Here is a 15,706-nt window from a genome sequence, read left to right on the forward strand (position 1 = left end):
GGTAAGGCCCCATTCATGGGGACTGATGTCTCTGTCCAACAATCTGGAAGGACCTGTGTGTGGCCTGACCACAGCCATGTGGGTGAGCATGGAAGCAGAGCCTCTTCTCTTCAAGCCTTGAGATTCCCTGGCCAAGACCTCAATTGCATCCTTGTAGAGACTTTGAGTCAGAGGAGCACCTAGCTAAGCTGCATGTGGATTTTGGACCCACAGAAACTGCAAGATAACAAGTGTTTGTTGTTTGAAGTTATTAAGGTTTAGAATCATTTTTTGTGTGTGCGGCAATAGATAACTAATACAATAAGAGGCAATCCCATGGTTGGGTACAAAGTGGGGACCTCAAGTTCTTCTCAGCAAGTGTACCTTTTAATACTCTTCTCCCTATATATTTGGTGGAGGAATAATGAAACTTTTGTGGGTCCCTGACACAGTGGTGAGTCGGGAGTGTTGTGTGCTGAGCATGTAAGATTTTAAATCTAAGGAACTCTGCATTTGCTATCCTGACATGTCCTCTGTCTAGCTCAGCACCTGCCTCTTCTAGAACAGCAAAAGGGATGTCTTATACTGCCATCTTCATATCTAAGGACCTCTGCTTAATTGTCAAGTACCTTTTGTGTGTGATTCTGTTCTTTAAATCTGTACATCTACACATAAGCATATATAGAATATATCTTCCTTTATATATTGACACAAACTGTTGACTCAGCGATAAGATTAAATGAACAGTATATCATTCAAACGTACTTCGTGCTTAATATAGATGTGTCTTTATTCACGAGAGACTTTAAGGTCATTTTGTTAAACAGTAAGGGCTATAGCAGAAAAGAAATGAGAACTGGCTAAATGTCAATGGAGCAAATTTGCAGCATATGGAACAATTTGTCTTCCAACAGAATATGAAAACAGAAATCATTGGGACTTATCTTATTAAAAGTTACTTATTAATTAGTTAATCATTGAGCTATTTTCAGTATCTCTCACTCCCCCATTATAACTGCCTCTCCATTAATTTTGTTTTCTTCATATAGAGAAATATTCTTTTCAGATAAGTCCTCTCTTTCTTGTTTGTTCAAACTTAACTCTGAAGCTCTGAAAAGCACATGACCACATTTGGCACTGAAAAAGAGAATCAATAATCCTCTGTAAATTACCATACTATAAAAAGGCAATTCACTAGTCTTCTATAGGGAGTCAGAAGGATGACCACTATGAATAAAGAATAGTATATTCCTTTTCTCAGACAGGCACACACATACACACACACACACACACACAGTCTCTCTCTTCCCTCAGAGTAGCTATATTTGTTCCAATTAATATTTGAACAGTGGTAAGGATTTGGATCTCAGGACTTACTTGATTACTATGGTGATGCTTAAGGCCTCCTGGAATACAAATGATTTTCTGAATCTAGAGAGACTTTGCAATGCTAAGGGTAGCCCATATTAACGTCATTGGAGGAGAAAGCAGGTATAGTATCCAGATTGGTAAGGCAAATAAGGCACTGACTTTCATGCTTTGGGGATCATGTTTGCACATCCCCAAAGGTATTTTTTATGAAACAGTCACAGATTGACCCTTTCCTCAAAATGCATCACTTGGTACAATTTCAGTCTCTTTAGGGCCATCTATGCAAATGAGATGGAAAAACAGTCAGCCAGGTTACCATCAACAACAAGACAATGCGGTGCAGATGAACGTTGTGCCTGCTTATGTACAGCTGCTAAATGAGGGGACTGGGAACAGGTGATCTGCACAGCTTTGCCAGCTCTGCAATTACTCTGCTTCACACCAAGTAAAACAAAGTGATGAAACTACTCCAAGAGGGCTTTGTAACCACACAGAACTGGAACCCCACACAATTAGCATGGCTTTGCCCACTTTGCTGCAGGATCAAAGAGGTCATGAAAGCCCTAGATCTAGTCCCCAACATTCAAGTGAAATAGCTGGGGGGTCAGCAAGCCCAAGAGGTTGGCGGTTATTGTAAAAGACCCATGCCAAGCAACTCTAAGTATTTTAATGGCCTGCTTGAATTGTCTCAAAGTCCTCATAGAACTTTGATTTTCTTCTGTTTCTCTACAACACTCCCTTGGAAGAGAATGAAGTTCTTGAACATGTCAAAGATAAAACTGTCATTATAATGATGCTTTTGAGTCCAACTACCTCATGCCCATCCCTCAACTTAAAACTGAAGATGAAGGGCCACATGAAGAATAGCATAACAATTAAAGAGCTCTGGATTCAAAGGACCTGTCCACTCTTTGCTGTGTGGCCTTGGGCAATAACTGAACTTCTCTAGGCTTCTGTTACCCCTGGTAAAATATGGACAGTAAGACTACTTCTGCCTCCAAGACTGACTGCTAAATAAGTAAAGAGTGAAAGACTCCAATTTGGAAACTTTTGAACATTGTACCAGGTAGGGAAGGCACTCACCCCATGAGACAAGAGCACCTGAGCCATTCCAAGGACATGAGGTGCTTGTCAGAGCTTTGAGTCCAACACCGCAGAACTTACATCTCCTCTCAGCTTAGCTGGACATTGTGCTGAGTATTAACAGTTGATAGAACACAAGGATCATCATTTTAAGAGCATAGCAAGAAAGTCAGCATGTACTGTCGTGTTTAGAGGCTTAAGAAAAAACATTTCAATACTTTTTAAATGAAGGACCTTACCCCCGCCACAGTGGGACAACCATTGGAATAGAGAGCAGTCAGGATCAAATTAAGACAACGAAGTCATCCAGAGTGATGTCAAGAGGAACAACAGCATGACTCCAATGTTAGGAAAAAAAAAAAAAAACAGCAGAGTTGCTACAGTGGAGACCCAGAAGGATTGAAGATCTCTGTACACAGCAGGTGCTCAATACATACTAGCTGAGTGAACTACTAAATTTGATTTGCACAGCCAGCCTCTGAGTTAGAGCAAATACTTTCCCTTTTGCAGATGTAAAACCAGAGATTCCAAGAAAAAAATGCCTAAAATTATGTAACTAGGAAACAGAAAATCTAGACATCAAATCCTGATTCTTACACTTTTGAGTTCATGTCTCTTCCTATCATATGCAAATGCTCAGTAGATGGAATCTACTGTATCTACAATGATGCAATGGCATCATTGTTTTTATTACTTATTATTACTATTGCATCAAAATATCTTTTAGATGAACAACATTATCTATGAGCTCTGCCTTCCAGGAGCACGTCATTGAGTAAATAAAATAAGACAAGTACACAAATAACAATCTCTTGCAACCCAAGTAACACTGGACTTGACCCACCTTCCAAGACTTCTGCCAATCCCAATGGATCATTTGTGTGGTCATATCTGGCTCCAGGCTCTTGCTTTGCTGTCTGTGCTGACTCAATTTGGTACCAATTTCAACAGGGACATGAAATTCAACCCCCTCTTAGATATCACACAAATATACACAAACATCCAAATATGCATACAATTACAACTCAAAAGGACTTCCGATTATTGTAGAATTTACTGAAAGTTTACAAAGGAGCGATCAACGTCTAGTAGTTCATCCCACTTCAAACTGAACTTTAGATTCAGATTAGACCGTAGATTTTTCTAAACATATTGCATCAGGAAACTTTTACAAGACACTTCACCCCCACTAGTAAAGCCAGCCATGGCATATTTAGCTGGCTTCTTTCTACTTGCATACACACTCCCTCCCACTTTTGTGTCCTCCCTCTCTTTATATTTTTCTTCTTAAAAGCACAAAGGCATTAATCTTATTGTCCCATTCAAAGGAGTATAACCATCACCTTTGGTCTCTTGGGTCTTTCTGAAGCCAATACTATCTTCTACTTACGAGTACCTCATCGATGTGGTTTTCTAATCAAAGACAGCTCTCTCCCTAAGAGTCACTCCAGTGCCAGCTGTTGAACTAATCTGCTCAATGCCTTGCCACAACTGCATTAGTACAAGGTTGATCTGTAATAATCAACCTTGTAATTGATTAAGCATCTACTCAAACACAATCATGGCTAATTAAGCACATATTTTTCCTTTGTTTATTTCCTGTGCATAGTATAAATAAAATTTTGTAGCTTTTTCTTTTCCACTTAATTTTAGATAACAAACATCTTCTATATAACTACATAGTCATTATATGTGTCATTTTTCATGACTATGTAATAGGGTTTTGAATGTATATACTATATCATTTACTTAAGCATTCTCCTAGTGTTGAACTTTTAGGCTCTTCATAAATTTTTTCTGCTATAAATTAGGGTATATCTTTGTGTATAGAGATTTTCTTTTGCTCTTAAAAACAGAAATTTGGGAAGAATTTTCTATGAAACTGTCACAAAAATCTAAATGAAATTTTTGGTCTATAGATATATTAACAACTGAGATTGCAAGTATTCTACTATCAGTTTATTTTCATTTAGAAAAATGCTTTTATAGAATCAAAGACATGTCTATAGAGAGTGATCAAATTCTTATTAAGTGACTATCGTATATCAGGTATTTTTAACTAAGTGTTGATGGAAAGAGAGAAGAACAATTTTAACTTTTACAAATCCCTTTTATGAAAATGATGTCATTCTCTATATGCCTGATCGGCATTATCATTCATTCAGTGACACTCAAGGTAAGTTTAACAAAAAGATGGCAACATATCTTTCATATTTTATTATTTAAAGTTATGTCCATGCCATTGTATATTGGATTGTTTCCTGGAATGCCCTTCCACACTTATTATGATGAATTCCTATTTTTTTCCAAATCCTGTTCAATTATCACCTCCTCTGTGGAACATTCTCTGGCCACCCCAATGACGTGTTGGAGCCAGCTTACATGAGAAGCAGAAAGCCAGCTATATGAATCTCTTCTCATATCTGCTTTCTGTAACTTTAGGTCGTTAGCTTGAAATCAGCCAACATAGTAAAATTTACACAACAAGAATTGGTAAACTTACAAATCGGGACTTTTCCCAGGAAAGCTGATTGTTTAACATTTCCTGAACCACCTCCAGACGGAGGTAATCACGTGTTTCTCTGAAGTACTTTTATTTATTACTACTTTTAGATTTAAATTTTAAATCTTGTTGTTGTTGTTGTTGTTGAGACAAAGTCTTGCTCTCACCCAGGCTGGAGTACAGTGGCATGATGTTGGCTCACTGCAACCTCCACCTCCTGTATTCAAGCAATTCTCCTGCCTCAGCCTCCTGAGCATCTGTGACCACAGGTGTGTGACACCATGCCCGGCTACATTTTTGTATTTTTAATGGAGATGAGGTTTCACCATGTTGGCCAGACTGGTCTCGAACTCATGACCTGACATGATCCACCCACCTCAGCCTCCCAGAGCGCTGGGATTATAGGCCTGGGCCACAGAACCTGGCCTAAATGTTAAATCTTGTACTTACTATGTTGGTTATCACACCATCTCTATTTGCAGATCTTTCACTCTCAGTCTGGAACTTCTTGAACCTAGGGATTGTGTCTTAATCATCTTTTCGCCACTTCAGTCTTGTACAAAGTAAGAACTCCATGAACTATAGTGGTTATTGTTGCCATTGTCATCATTGTTATTTAAATGGTTATTAAACTGAACTGGTAGGTTAGTATGTTAACTTTAGGGCAATGTTACCTGCAACATGGGCTCTTGGAAGATTGGCAAAGTATAAACTAAGCATGTTTTAAACTGGCTTTTTAATATCCAAAAAAGCCAATTTAAATTTTACTGGTATATTTCAGGGGTTTGATTTCATTAAGAAGTAATTTAGTTAATAAGCCAAGTATCAGACTCAGAACAAACTATGGTAAATTTTTTGGCGTCAAATCTTAGTGGTAATTAAAGAATTAAAACTGAATTGATAAAATGGAGATATTGTATAACCACACGTTCATTTTTCTCTCCCAAGCCAAAAACTAGTGTTTTTCACATTTTTTTTTAGCCCCACAGGGACTGTAAAGGGACTTACAGAGACTGGACATTCAGGCAAGTCTCTGGGACTGATTAGAATGAGCCCCCTTCTTCATGGTCTGTTGACCTTGTCATTCAAACCTCCACACATGATGTAAAATCCTTTTAAAATATTCAAAGACACAAGTTCTGGGAACAAATTTTTGCCACTAAGGCCCCTGGTATCACAGATAATGCTTATAAGATTTGGATGTCTTGCCGTGGTCTGAAAGAGGTAAAAATGAGGATTCCTGAAACATTAATTTGTGAAGAAACAAACCACAAAATACAAATGGTGGTGTCATCTTCCTCAGCATTACTTCGAGTGGCTTCATAACAAAGGCTTGTCCAGTGATGGGTTTTAGAAAGAACACTGAACCGGGAGTCAGAATTCCTGGGTTTTAAGGCCAGTATTGCACTAGAAGCAAAATGATCTTGGGCAAATTGTCTCCTTTTTCTTGGTTTTGTTTCTGTAACTGAAAAATGAGCGGATTTGGTGGGTGCCTCCTTGCTTTCCTCCCTATTTTTAATTCTCTGACATCTGTGGGGCCTAAGAAATTAGTTCCCTTGGGAAGCTTGTGCCAGGAGGAGCAGATATTGTCACCTTCACATATTCCGTGATTTTTCTTTCTTCTCTTCTAGTTAAAAATTTCTGAGATTGATTTTGCTGCAGGCAGACAACTGTAAGAAAGGAAAGAAACATTCATGGGAGTTTTGACCCAGGGCATCTTGAAACTAAAAATTAAAGTATGAGAAAAAATACATAGATAATGAGCCCATAATAACATAGTCATGGACCTTCTAGTGAGACAATTGCATCTAAAAAACAACGAAGTAAAAATGCATTTCAGAACCGAGAAAAACATGTAGAAACAATGAGTGGAGGACATTTCTATTTCCCTATTCTCTCTGTGATGCTAATATCAGGAAAGAATCATTAAATCTAATGGCAAATTTAGCAAAGCTAGCCTTACTCTATGGATACGCTGAATTAAAATTGCTTTTAAGTCTTTTCTACAAAATTCAAAAATACTTCCGCTGATAAGAAATTATGATGAAAATCAAACTGAAGCTTAAACATTGGGCCTTAAATATTTTGAAATCTAATCAATTGGGGAAATAGAGGGGTTCATTTGAAATAATACCAGAAATAAATAATATAAAGAATCTGTGCCAACAAACCTTGTGACATTATTCATACGTTCTTCACTGTATGTCCTTAAGTAAGAGTTATATGTGATAGTAAGTGGTCATATAGCACATCTGCTTCTCTGTGTGGACAGGTGTGTTATATATGCCAGAGGCACCATTTGTATGCCTTCTGACTTACAACTACTAGTGTCCTTCTCTTGACAAGTGTTTGTAGCATAATAGCTAAGAATAACAGGCATCAGAAAGACCTGCTTCAAGTTATAGTTCTGTCATTTATTATTTGAACAATTACTGTATCTCTTGAAACTTCAATTTCTGTATCTGTAGGACAAGGTTATAGTAATACCATCCTTATAGGGTTATAAAGAAAGGGCTTAGAACATTGCCTAAAATATAGTACATGCTCAATAAATTATTTTTGTCTTGTTTTATAACCTTCAGTGTGCCTGGTCCTGGGGATTTTAAAAGGTGCCAAAAAGTAATTTGCATATCCATTTGTTTGTTAAGTTCCAAATGACCTAGAGGGTTGTAAGAATGTTGGCCCTGCATGAATTCAAAGTACAGGTGGAAGCTGCTATGGATTATAGGTGTGAAAATATCCCTTTTGTCGAAGCAGGAAATCAGAGGCAGCAGCAAGCCATCATTCCAGCTGCAATTCTAGAAAAAATTGAAAGACTTTCCTATGTGGACTGAGATGGTTAGCTGTTATGTTCCCTGGAGACACTGGCTAATTGTGGTACAAGCTGAGGACTGGCTTGGCATAGGAAGTGGTACACTGCTAGGGACAAGAGAAACCAGCATAGCTTTTGATAGCTACGCGGGCTGACATGGGAGGTGAAATTCAGAGGAGACCCAAATGCATAGCTATTTTTCCCAGAAGGCCACTGCTGAGCGCTGAGGCAGTGGAAAGCAAGAGTGGGCTGAGAAGACAGACTGAACTCTCCTGCAGTCCCACAGTGCTTAGGCAACAAAATCCCACTAGAAGTGCTCTGTAACTAGCATGCCACAGGTTTCATCCTTGAGACATTTGACCACAGAGATGGACTGAATATAACCAAAGCTGCTACCCAATCCTAAAACTGATAAAAATCTGATTAGATTGAGAGGATTAACACTTTGACCTAGGTACCAAACAAAGGAATGGATAAAAGCCTCTGACAAAAATATCACTTATTCGATATACAATGTGTGTGTAACACTCAATCAAAATTACATAGCATGTGAACAGGCATGAAACAGTGGCTAGTAATCAAGAGAAAAAACAGACAATAGAACTGGGCCCAAATGGAATCCAGATATTGGAGTTAGCAGATAAAAACTTTTAAGCAAATATAATAAATGTGCTTATAAAAAAATGGAGAAAGATGAGGAAAATAAGAGAACATAAAGACTTTCAACATAGCATTACAATCTACCAAAAAAACACATTAAAGTGGATATTCTAGAACTGAGCAAATAAAATATCTGAAATTAAGAACTCAACAGATGGATTTAATAGTAGACTGGAAGTCAAAGACAGAATTAGAAAAATAAAAGATAGACCTATGAAAAGGTTCCAAACCAAAGCCTTACAATGAAAGAAACAAGTGGGGAAGGGAAAGATGGAAAGAATAGAACAGAGTATAACAGACATGTATGACACATAATTGAAGTCTGAGAAGGAGATAGAGAAAAATGGAACAGGAACAATACTGGCAACAAACAATTGCAGAATATCATCTGATTCTTCTCCTTTGTTGTTAATGTTGTTCATTGTGTGAATTACATTACTTTTTTAATGTTAAAACAACATTGTGTTCTTAGAATAGACCCCACTGCAGTAGATCAGCAACGTTCCAGTCTCTTCAGCCCAGCTCTTTCCTCTTGTAGTTCTTTTCCTAGGTCAACACACTGGAGCTACCATCATCCCTCAGCTGTCCCCCAAGCTGGAGTCCCTGATCTTTCAACATCGGCCTCCCCGTCCCATTACTGCTTCTCTGATGATCTAAAAACCAGGGGCTTGGCCACACTCACTAAGTATCCTCTGTAATGAGTAGAATTTTTCTCATTGTCGTGTTACTGCTCTGGGATATGACCTTTTGAATACCTACCTACAAAGCAACTCTTCAGACAGCCCTAAGTACTATATGTTTTTATTTATTTAGGGCTAAAATTTGATGATCTCTAGATTACAACCTGATTTGGGGCTGAAGCTATTCAGAATAAGTCTATTACTTTAAATTTCACATGATTCTTTTTGTAATGAATTTATTTATTTATTTATTTATTTATTTATTTATTTATTTATTTTTTTGGAGACAGAGTCTAGCTCTGTCGCCCAGGCTGGAGTGCAGTGGCGCGATCTTGGCTCACTGCAAGCTCCGCCTCCCAGGTTCACGCCATTCTCCTGCCTCAGCCTCCCGAGTAGCTGGGACTACAGGCGCCCGCCATCTCGCCCGGCTAGTTTTTGTATTTTTTAGTAGAGACGGGGTTTCACCATGTAGCTCAGGATGGTCTTGATCTCCTGACCTCGTGATCCACCCGTCTCGGCCTCCCAAAGTGCTGGGATTACAGGCTTGAGCCACCGCGCCCGGCCAATTTATTTTCATTGATACATAATAGCTGCACATATTTTTGCAGTGTATGTGATCATCAATACATTCATATAATTAAGTCAGTGTAATTGGAATACATATCACCTTAAATACTTTTTTTTTATGCTAGGGACATTCAAATTATTCTCTTCTAGCTATTTTGAAATGTACAATTGATTTACATTAACTATAATTACACTACTGATCTATCAAACACCAGGTCTTATTTTTTCTATCTAAGTGTATATTTGTACCCATTAACCATACATGACAACTTTTTCAATACAGAAGATAATTCTCATATAACCCCAGTTTTCTCTTACACAAGCTAAACATCTCAACTTCTGTTAACTTTATCTTACTTCCACATTAATTGGGATTCCTTTGGTTACTAGTGACAGAAACCTAGCTGACACAGGCTTTGAAAGGGAGGATCTGGAACATAGCTGGGAAATTTAAGAGATTAGAACTGGCTTTGGGCATCCTCATGCTTTTCTTTCCTGGAGCTGACTTCACTTTAAGGCAGGTGCTCCTGCATGGTAACTAGCTTACCTCTGAAGCTCTCTGAGTGCCCTGGAGACATTTTCCTCATTGTCTTGATGATCAACATTGGGCTCCTCATTACTTATGCAGATTTCTGCAGCTGGCTTGAATTCTCCCCAGAAAATGGGGTTTTCTTTTCTATCTCATTGTCAGGCTGCAAATTTTCTGCATGGCTGGGGAGGCCTCAGGAAACTTACAATCATGGTGGGAGGCACTTCTTCACAGGAGGACAGGAGAGAGAATGAGTGCCAGGTGAAGGGTGAAGCCCCTTATAAAACTATCAGATCTCATGAGAACGAAGTCACTATCACAAGAACACGATAGGGGAAGGGAAACCCATGATTCAATTACCTCCACCTGGTCTCTCTCACTACACGTGGGGATTATGACAACTACAATTCAAGATGAGATTTGGGTGGGGACACAGCTGAATCATATCAGTAATCAACATGACTATGAGCAAATCCCAGTTGACATCATCTTTGCAGCATGTAATCAAAGAGCAAAGATCACCGGCTTCTTTGAAGGCCAGCAAAAGTATTGATGGCCCAGCTTGTAATGCCTGTCAACTCCTAATCAATCACATGCAGAAAGAGTGATAAACTGTTCTGATTGAGCAGTCCTGGTTCTGTGTTGGGGGAAGGGAAAAGGAAAATCAGCCCTACTCAAACCAAGGGAAAAAGGATCCAACCACTGGGAGGAGTGGAGGAAAACCAGTCTAGTTGAGCAATGTCCTACTGTATATTAGATGACAGTGCTATCAATTCAGGTGTGATTACATAATTGTAATTCCATCCTGCAGGACAGTATATAGCTCTTAAATTTTATGTATATTCAATGACAGAGAAGAATGCCCATGATATATTGTTAAATGAAAAAAATGCATGATTGCATATAAACCATTTTGCCATTTTTATAAGTAATACTCTCAATACCCTGCCATCCACACTTACTCTCATGAGCCTCTTTGGAATATAGTTGGTCTTTCTTAACCTACCTAACTAAACTCATTTGCTCATCCTGCCCTGAAAGATAGCAGGAAAGTTATTGTTAGATACAACGTTAAAGTATCCTGCATGTCAAAAAAAATTATCCTTATCTATGAGAAGCAGAAAATAATAATAAAGTTGTTGGTTTTTCAGACAATGCAAACTGGATCCATAGAATCCTTACTAAGCTAATTTGACCGACCTTATAAGCTGTGACATCATTAACTATGCACAAGGGCTCTTCCAGGGTTAAACAAAATGCATAACAATCAAATACAGCAACATCTGCCAAAAGAAATAACACCAATAAATTGCAAGTGATTATTTAATTATCTAACGTGAACACGGATCATTCCCCAATAAGTGCTCTCACCATACATGGAAAATGAGGCATAAATCAATTTCTGATTACGGTAATCCCTTAAACAATAATCTGAGAAATATTTCTACCTGCAAAGGAAACAAAAAATAAAATCAGGTAAAGTGCTCTGTGGTCACAAAAGTTTAAAGATAACTCTGTCTTTATACAATGACTGTAGGTTGTATAGGAAATAGGAAATAGAGGCATTACATTTTGAAAAAACTTTACATTCATCGCCTTATTTGTATAAATTGTGTTAGTAATTTGATCCTTCTTATATAGTTCCCTTGTTTGAGAAAACTTCATGAGTGTCATTTGAGAAAATTGAATCAACCTTCCTTTCATTTAGAAAGAATTCTTGCTTTATGTAACAAGCCACGTTTTCTTTCTTCTCTCTCCAATCTTCGCTGTCCTCAGGAGCATTTTCAGAAGAACAGAAGGTTTATGGCTCTCGGTTTCCAGGATTCCTGCTGTTTCTGTTTATTCACCACCTGAAGTCTTAATTCGCTGTGTGTAACCCTGCAATTGACTACTGTGGAGATAATTTTGATGTAATCACGCTAGAATTATGACTTAGGGACAGAAATCACAGGAAAGTGAATGAAGTCTTACAATGGGTCCTAAATCACCAAAAAGAACCAGCAATAGGATAATGTTCAGCCTAATTATCTGTTCTATTTTTGCTACATTTAAAAATAAAATCCACAGGCTTATTTTTCCCCCATTGGCTCTTAAAATTCATTTCCAAGGCTGGCTGTGTTTGCAGTTATTAACTTCTTCACATCTAGAATTCTGACAAGGGAACCACTTTAGAAATGTCAGAACTAAAAGTTGGTTGAGTTGAGCTGAGTGAAATGTACCAGGTAAATCAGCAGCCACTTGGGACATCGGCACAACTCAGAAATGAATTTCACACCTAAATCCCATCTCCTCACTCTCCAAGGTAGACGATTTGCTGCTGGTTCAGTCAATATCAAAACAAATTCATTCATGTAAGTCTAAGCATTACTGTGAGCCCCTGTTGATTATCAAAGCAAAATTCAAAGCAGCCCACACTAAAATTAAACAGAAGAAATAAACCCCACAGTGTCTCTGCTGGGTCTTGGCAAACAGACGGGCTGGTGCAGAGCCAGGGGCAGCCTTAGGAATTGCAAAACCTCAGCTGTGCCTTCTCCCTAAGTTTCTCTGATGTATAGTTGCTTGGTTTACTTTCACTTTTCCACACTAGCTTCTATCCCTCAGAAACACTTAAAGCCATTCTTCAAGCCAGTCTGACATCAAAAACAGAGTAAAAGAAAGGTATGGTGCTAGAAGTTGGGATGTATCTTAGCCTATCTACACATTAATTAGAAAACAAATCTCAATTACTATTGAAATGGCTGTGAGAGACACAGCCTAATGTTACCTTCAAGCCACACTCTTGAGTAACTCGCTCCCCTCAAGTGTGGGTGGATAGAACCTGGGATTTACTTCTAACCAATAGAGTATGGCAAAGGTGATGGGCTATTACTCCTGTGATTATATTACAATGTATTTATAAGACTCCATCTTACCAGACTGGAGGGACAAAATGTCCCACTGGCCTTCAAGAAGCAAGTTGTGGTCTGAACTGCCTTTGGAGAGGACCACATCGCAGGGAACTGGAGGTGGCCTCTGTGGACTGAAAGCCTCAATCCTACGACCACAAGGACTTGAATTCTTCCAACAACCACATGAGATTGGAAGGGGACACTGAGTTCCAGAAAGGAATGCAGCCTAGCCAATGCCTTGATTGTAGCCTTCTCACAAGGCCACAATAAAAAACTCAGATAAGCTGTGTCTAGACGCCTCACCTACAAAAACTGTGAGATAATCAATGTGTGCTATATGTTAAGCCACTAAATGTATGGTCATTTGTTATCCAGCATTAGAAAACTAATACAGTAACCATCAAAATATTCACATTGGCACTTTGGGAGGCCAAGGTGGGGGGATCAAAGGTCAGAAGATCGAGACCATCCTGGCTAACACTGTGAAACCCCGTCTCTACTAAAAATATTAAAAAATTAGCTGGGCGTTGTGGCGGGTGCCTGTAGTCCCAGCTACTCGGGAGGCTGAGGCAGAATGGCGTGAACCCAGGAGGCAGAGTTTGCAGTGAGCCAAGATCCCGCCACTGCACTCCAACCTGGGTGATAGAGCGAGACCCCTGTCTCAAAAAAAAAAAAAAAAAAAAAATTCACATTGGAAACTCTTCTGCACGACCATTGGAAATCAAGGATTGGTGCTAACTTATAATCTAGAAATCTAGAAGAGCTAATTCTTCAGATACAGTCTGACATGGTTTCACTGTGTCCCTACCCAAATCTCATCTTGAATTGTAGTTCCCATAATCCCCACGTATTGTGGTAGGGACTCGATGGAAGGTAATTTAATCATGGGAGCTGTTATCTTCATGCTGTTCTCATGATAGTGAGTTCTCATGAGATCTGATGGTTTTATAAGGGACTTTTCCCTTTTTGGCTCGGCACTTCTCCTTGCTGCCACCATGGGAAAAAGGATATGTTTGCTTCCCCTCCACCATGATTGCAAGTTTCCTGAGGCCTCCCCATCCACGCTGAACTGGAGTCAATTAAACCTCTTTCCTTCATAAATTACCCAGTCTCAGGTATGTCTTTATTAGCAGCATGAGAATGAATCACGGACACAGTCTGAGTGGTCCTGGATCAAAAGAAGATGCTGAAAGTTGACCTCTTTCTGAAAGTAATATTTCTGGAAGGGAGGAAGAGGGACTAACAAACTCCCACAGATGCCTCTCTATCTGTGAGGATGCAGTTGAATGTAAGCAAAGAAAGCATGACTCCACATTGATTAACAACAAAAGAAATTTAATGACTTGGGGAAACAAATGTAGAGACATCTCTTTCCAGCATTGGAGGAGGACTGATTCGGCTACTCAGGATATCACTAAAGCACAGTTTTGTTTTGTTCTTTCTAACTCTGCTCTGCCTGTCATGGTGTCAGATATATTCTAAGACTGGCTCCTCCACCCCATAGATTCAAGGTGTCTGCCAACAGTTCCCATTGCTGGCTGCCTCCTCTTCCACATCCATCAGCAAGGAGTCTTTGTCCCAGGATTCTCCGCAAAATTTCTGAGAGTCACACTGATTGGACTGGCTTGGGTCACATGCTGATCTCCTAAACCTGTCCTTGCAGCCTGGGGGTTGAAATGCAAATTTGACTGAGCCAAGGTCTAGTGTTCCACCCCTTAAGCTGGGAATAAAATACGCATGGAGAAACACATGGAACCTAAATGGAAATCACGACTCTGGAAAGGAGAATGGATCATGGGTGCAGGGAGGCTGCTAACAAATGTCTACTAAAACTCCAATTCTAAGAGGTGAGATGGCACTGTTCCAAGACTCAGAAGGCAGGAGACCATAGGGAATTCATGGGAAGCCCAGTCCTTCGGGTCCTCTCACTTGAGCTGTAGGAATGCACAGTGGCCGTGAAGGCCTCAGATGTGGCTCCTGGTCACAAGTCTGAAAGTAAGCAGAGGACTGGCCAGGCTGGGAGCCCTTCATTCCTGAATGAGTGTGATGGCACCCAGCTTATGCGCTGGTTGTGGCTGCAGCTGTGACTCTAGGTCCCTGCCCCTTAACCTGCAAAATTGCTGAGCAAGCAATCAGAACCCAGTGAAATCATTTGTTAACCCCAGATCAACACCAGGCAAGCAAAGATATCCTTCTCTAAGGAATGGCAAATGGAATAATGACTGAACCTAGTAAAATAGCTTACAGGTCATAAGAATAAAGCAAAAAAATTCTAAGACGGCTCACTAGAGCTACTTTCTTTGAAACAGTTACTTCAAAAAACAGAAAAAGTTAGAAATTATAATTCATGATTCTTTGACTTTAATTTTTAGATCACACATAACTGAGGTAATCATAGGTCTCAGTTCGTGACACACTAAATAATCCATATTTTTGACATGAATCAAGAACCTACAGTCTGCCACCATGAAAACATTTCGCAATAAAAAAGAAATGCAAAGCCAGGAGCAGTGGCTCACACCTGTAATCCCAGCACTTTGGGAGGCTGAAATGGGTGGATCACCTGAGGTCAGGAATTCAAGACCAGCCTGACCAACATGGTGAAATCCTGTCTCTACTAAAAACACAAAATCA

This window comes from Colobus angolensis, unplaced genomic scaffold, assembly GCF_000951035.1.
Source record: "Colobus angolensis palliatus isolate OR3802 unplaced genomic scaffold, Cang.pa_1.0 Scaffold10, whole genome shotgun sequence".
Classification (NCBI taxonomy): domain Eukaryota; kingdom Metazoa; phylum Chordata; class Mammalia; order Primates; family Cercopithecidae; genus Colobus; species Colobus angolensis.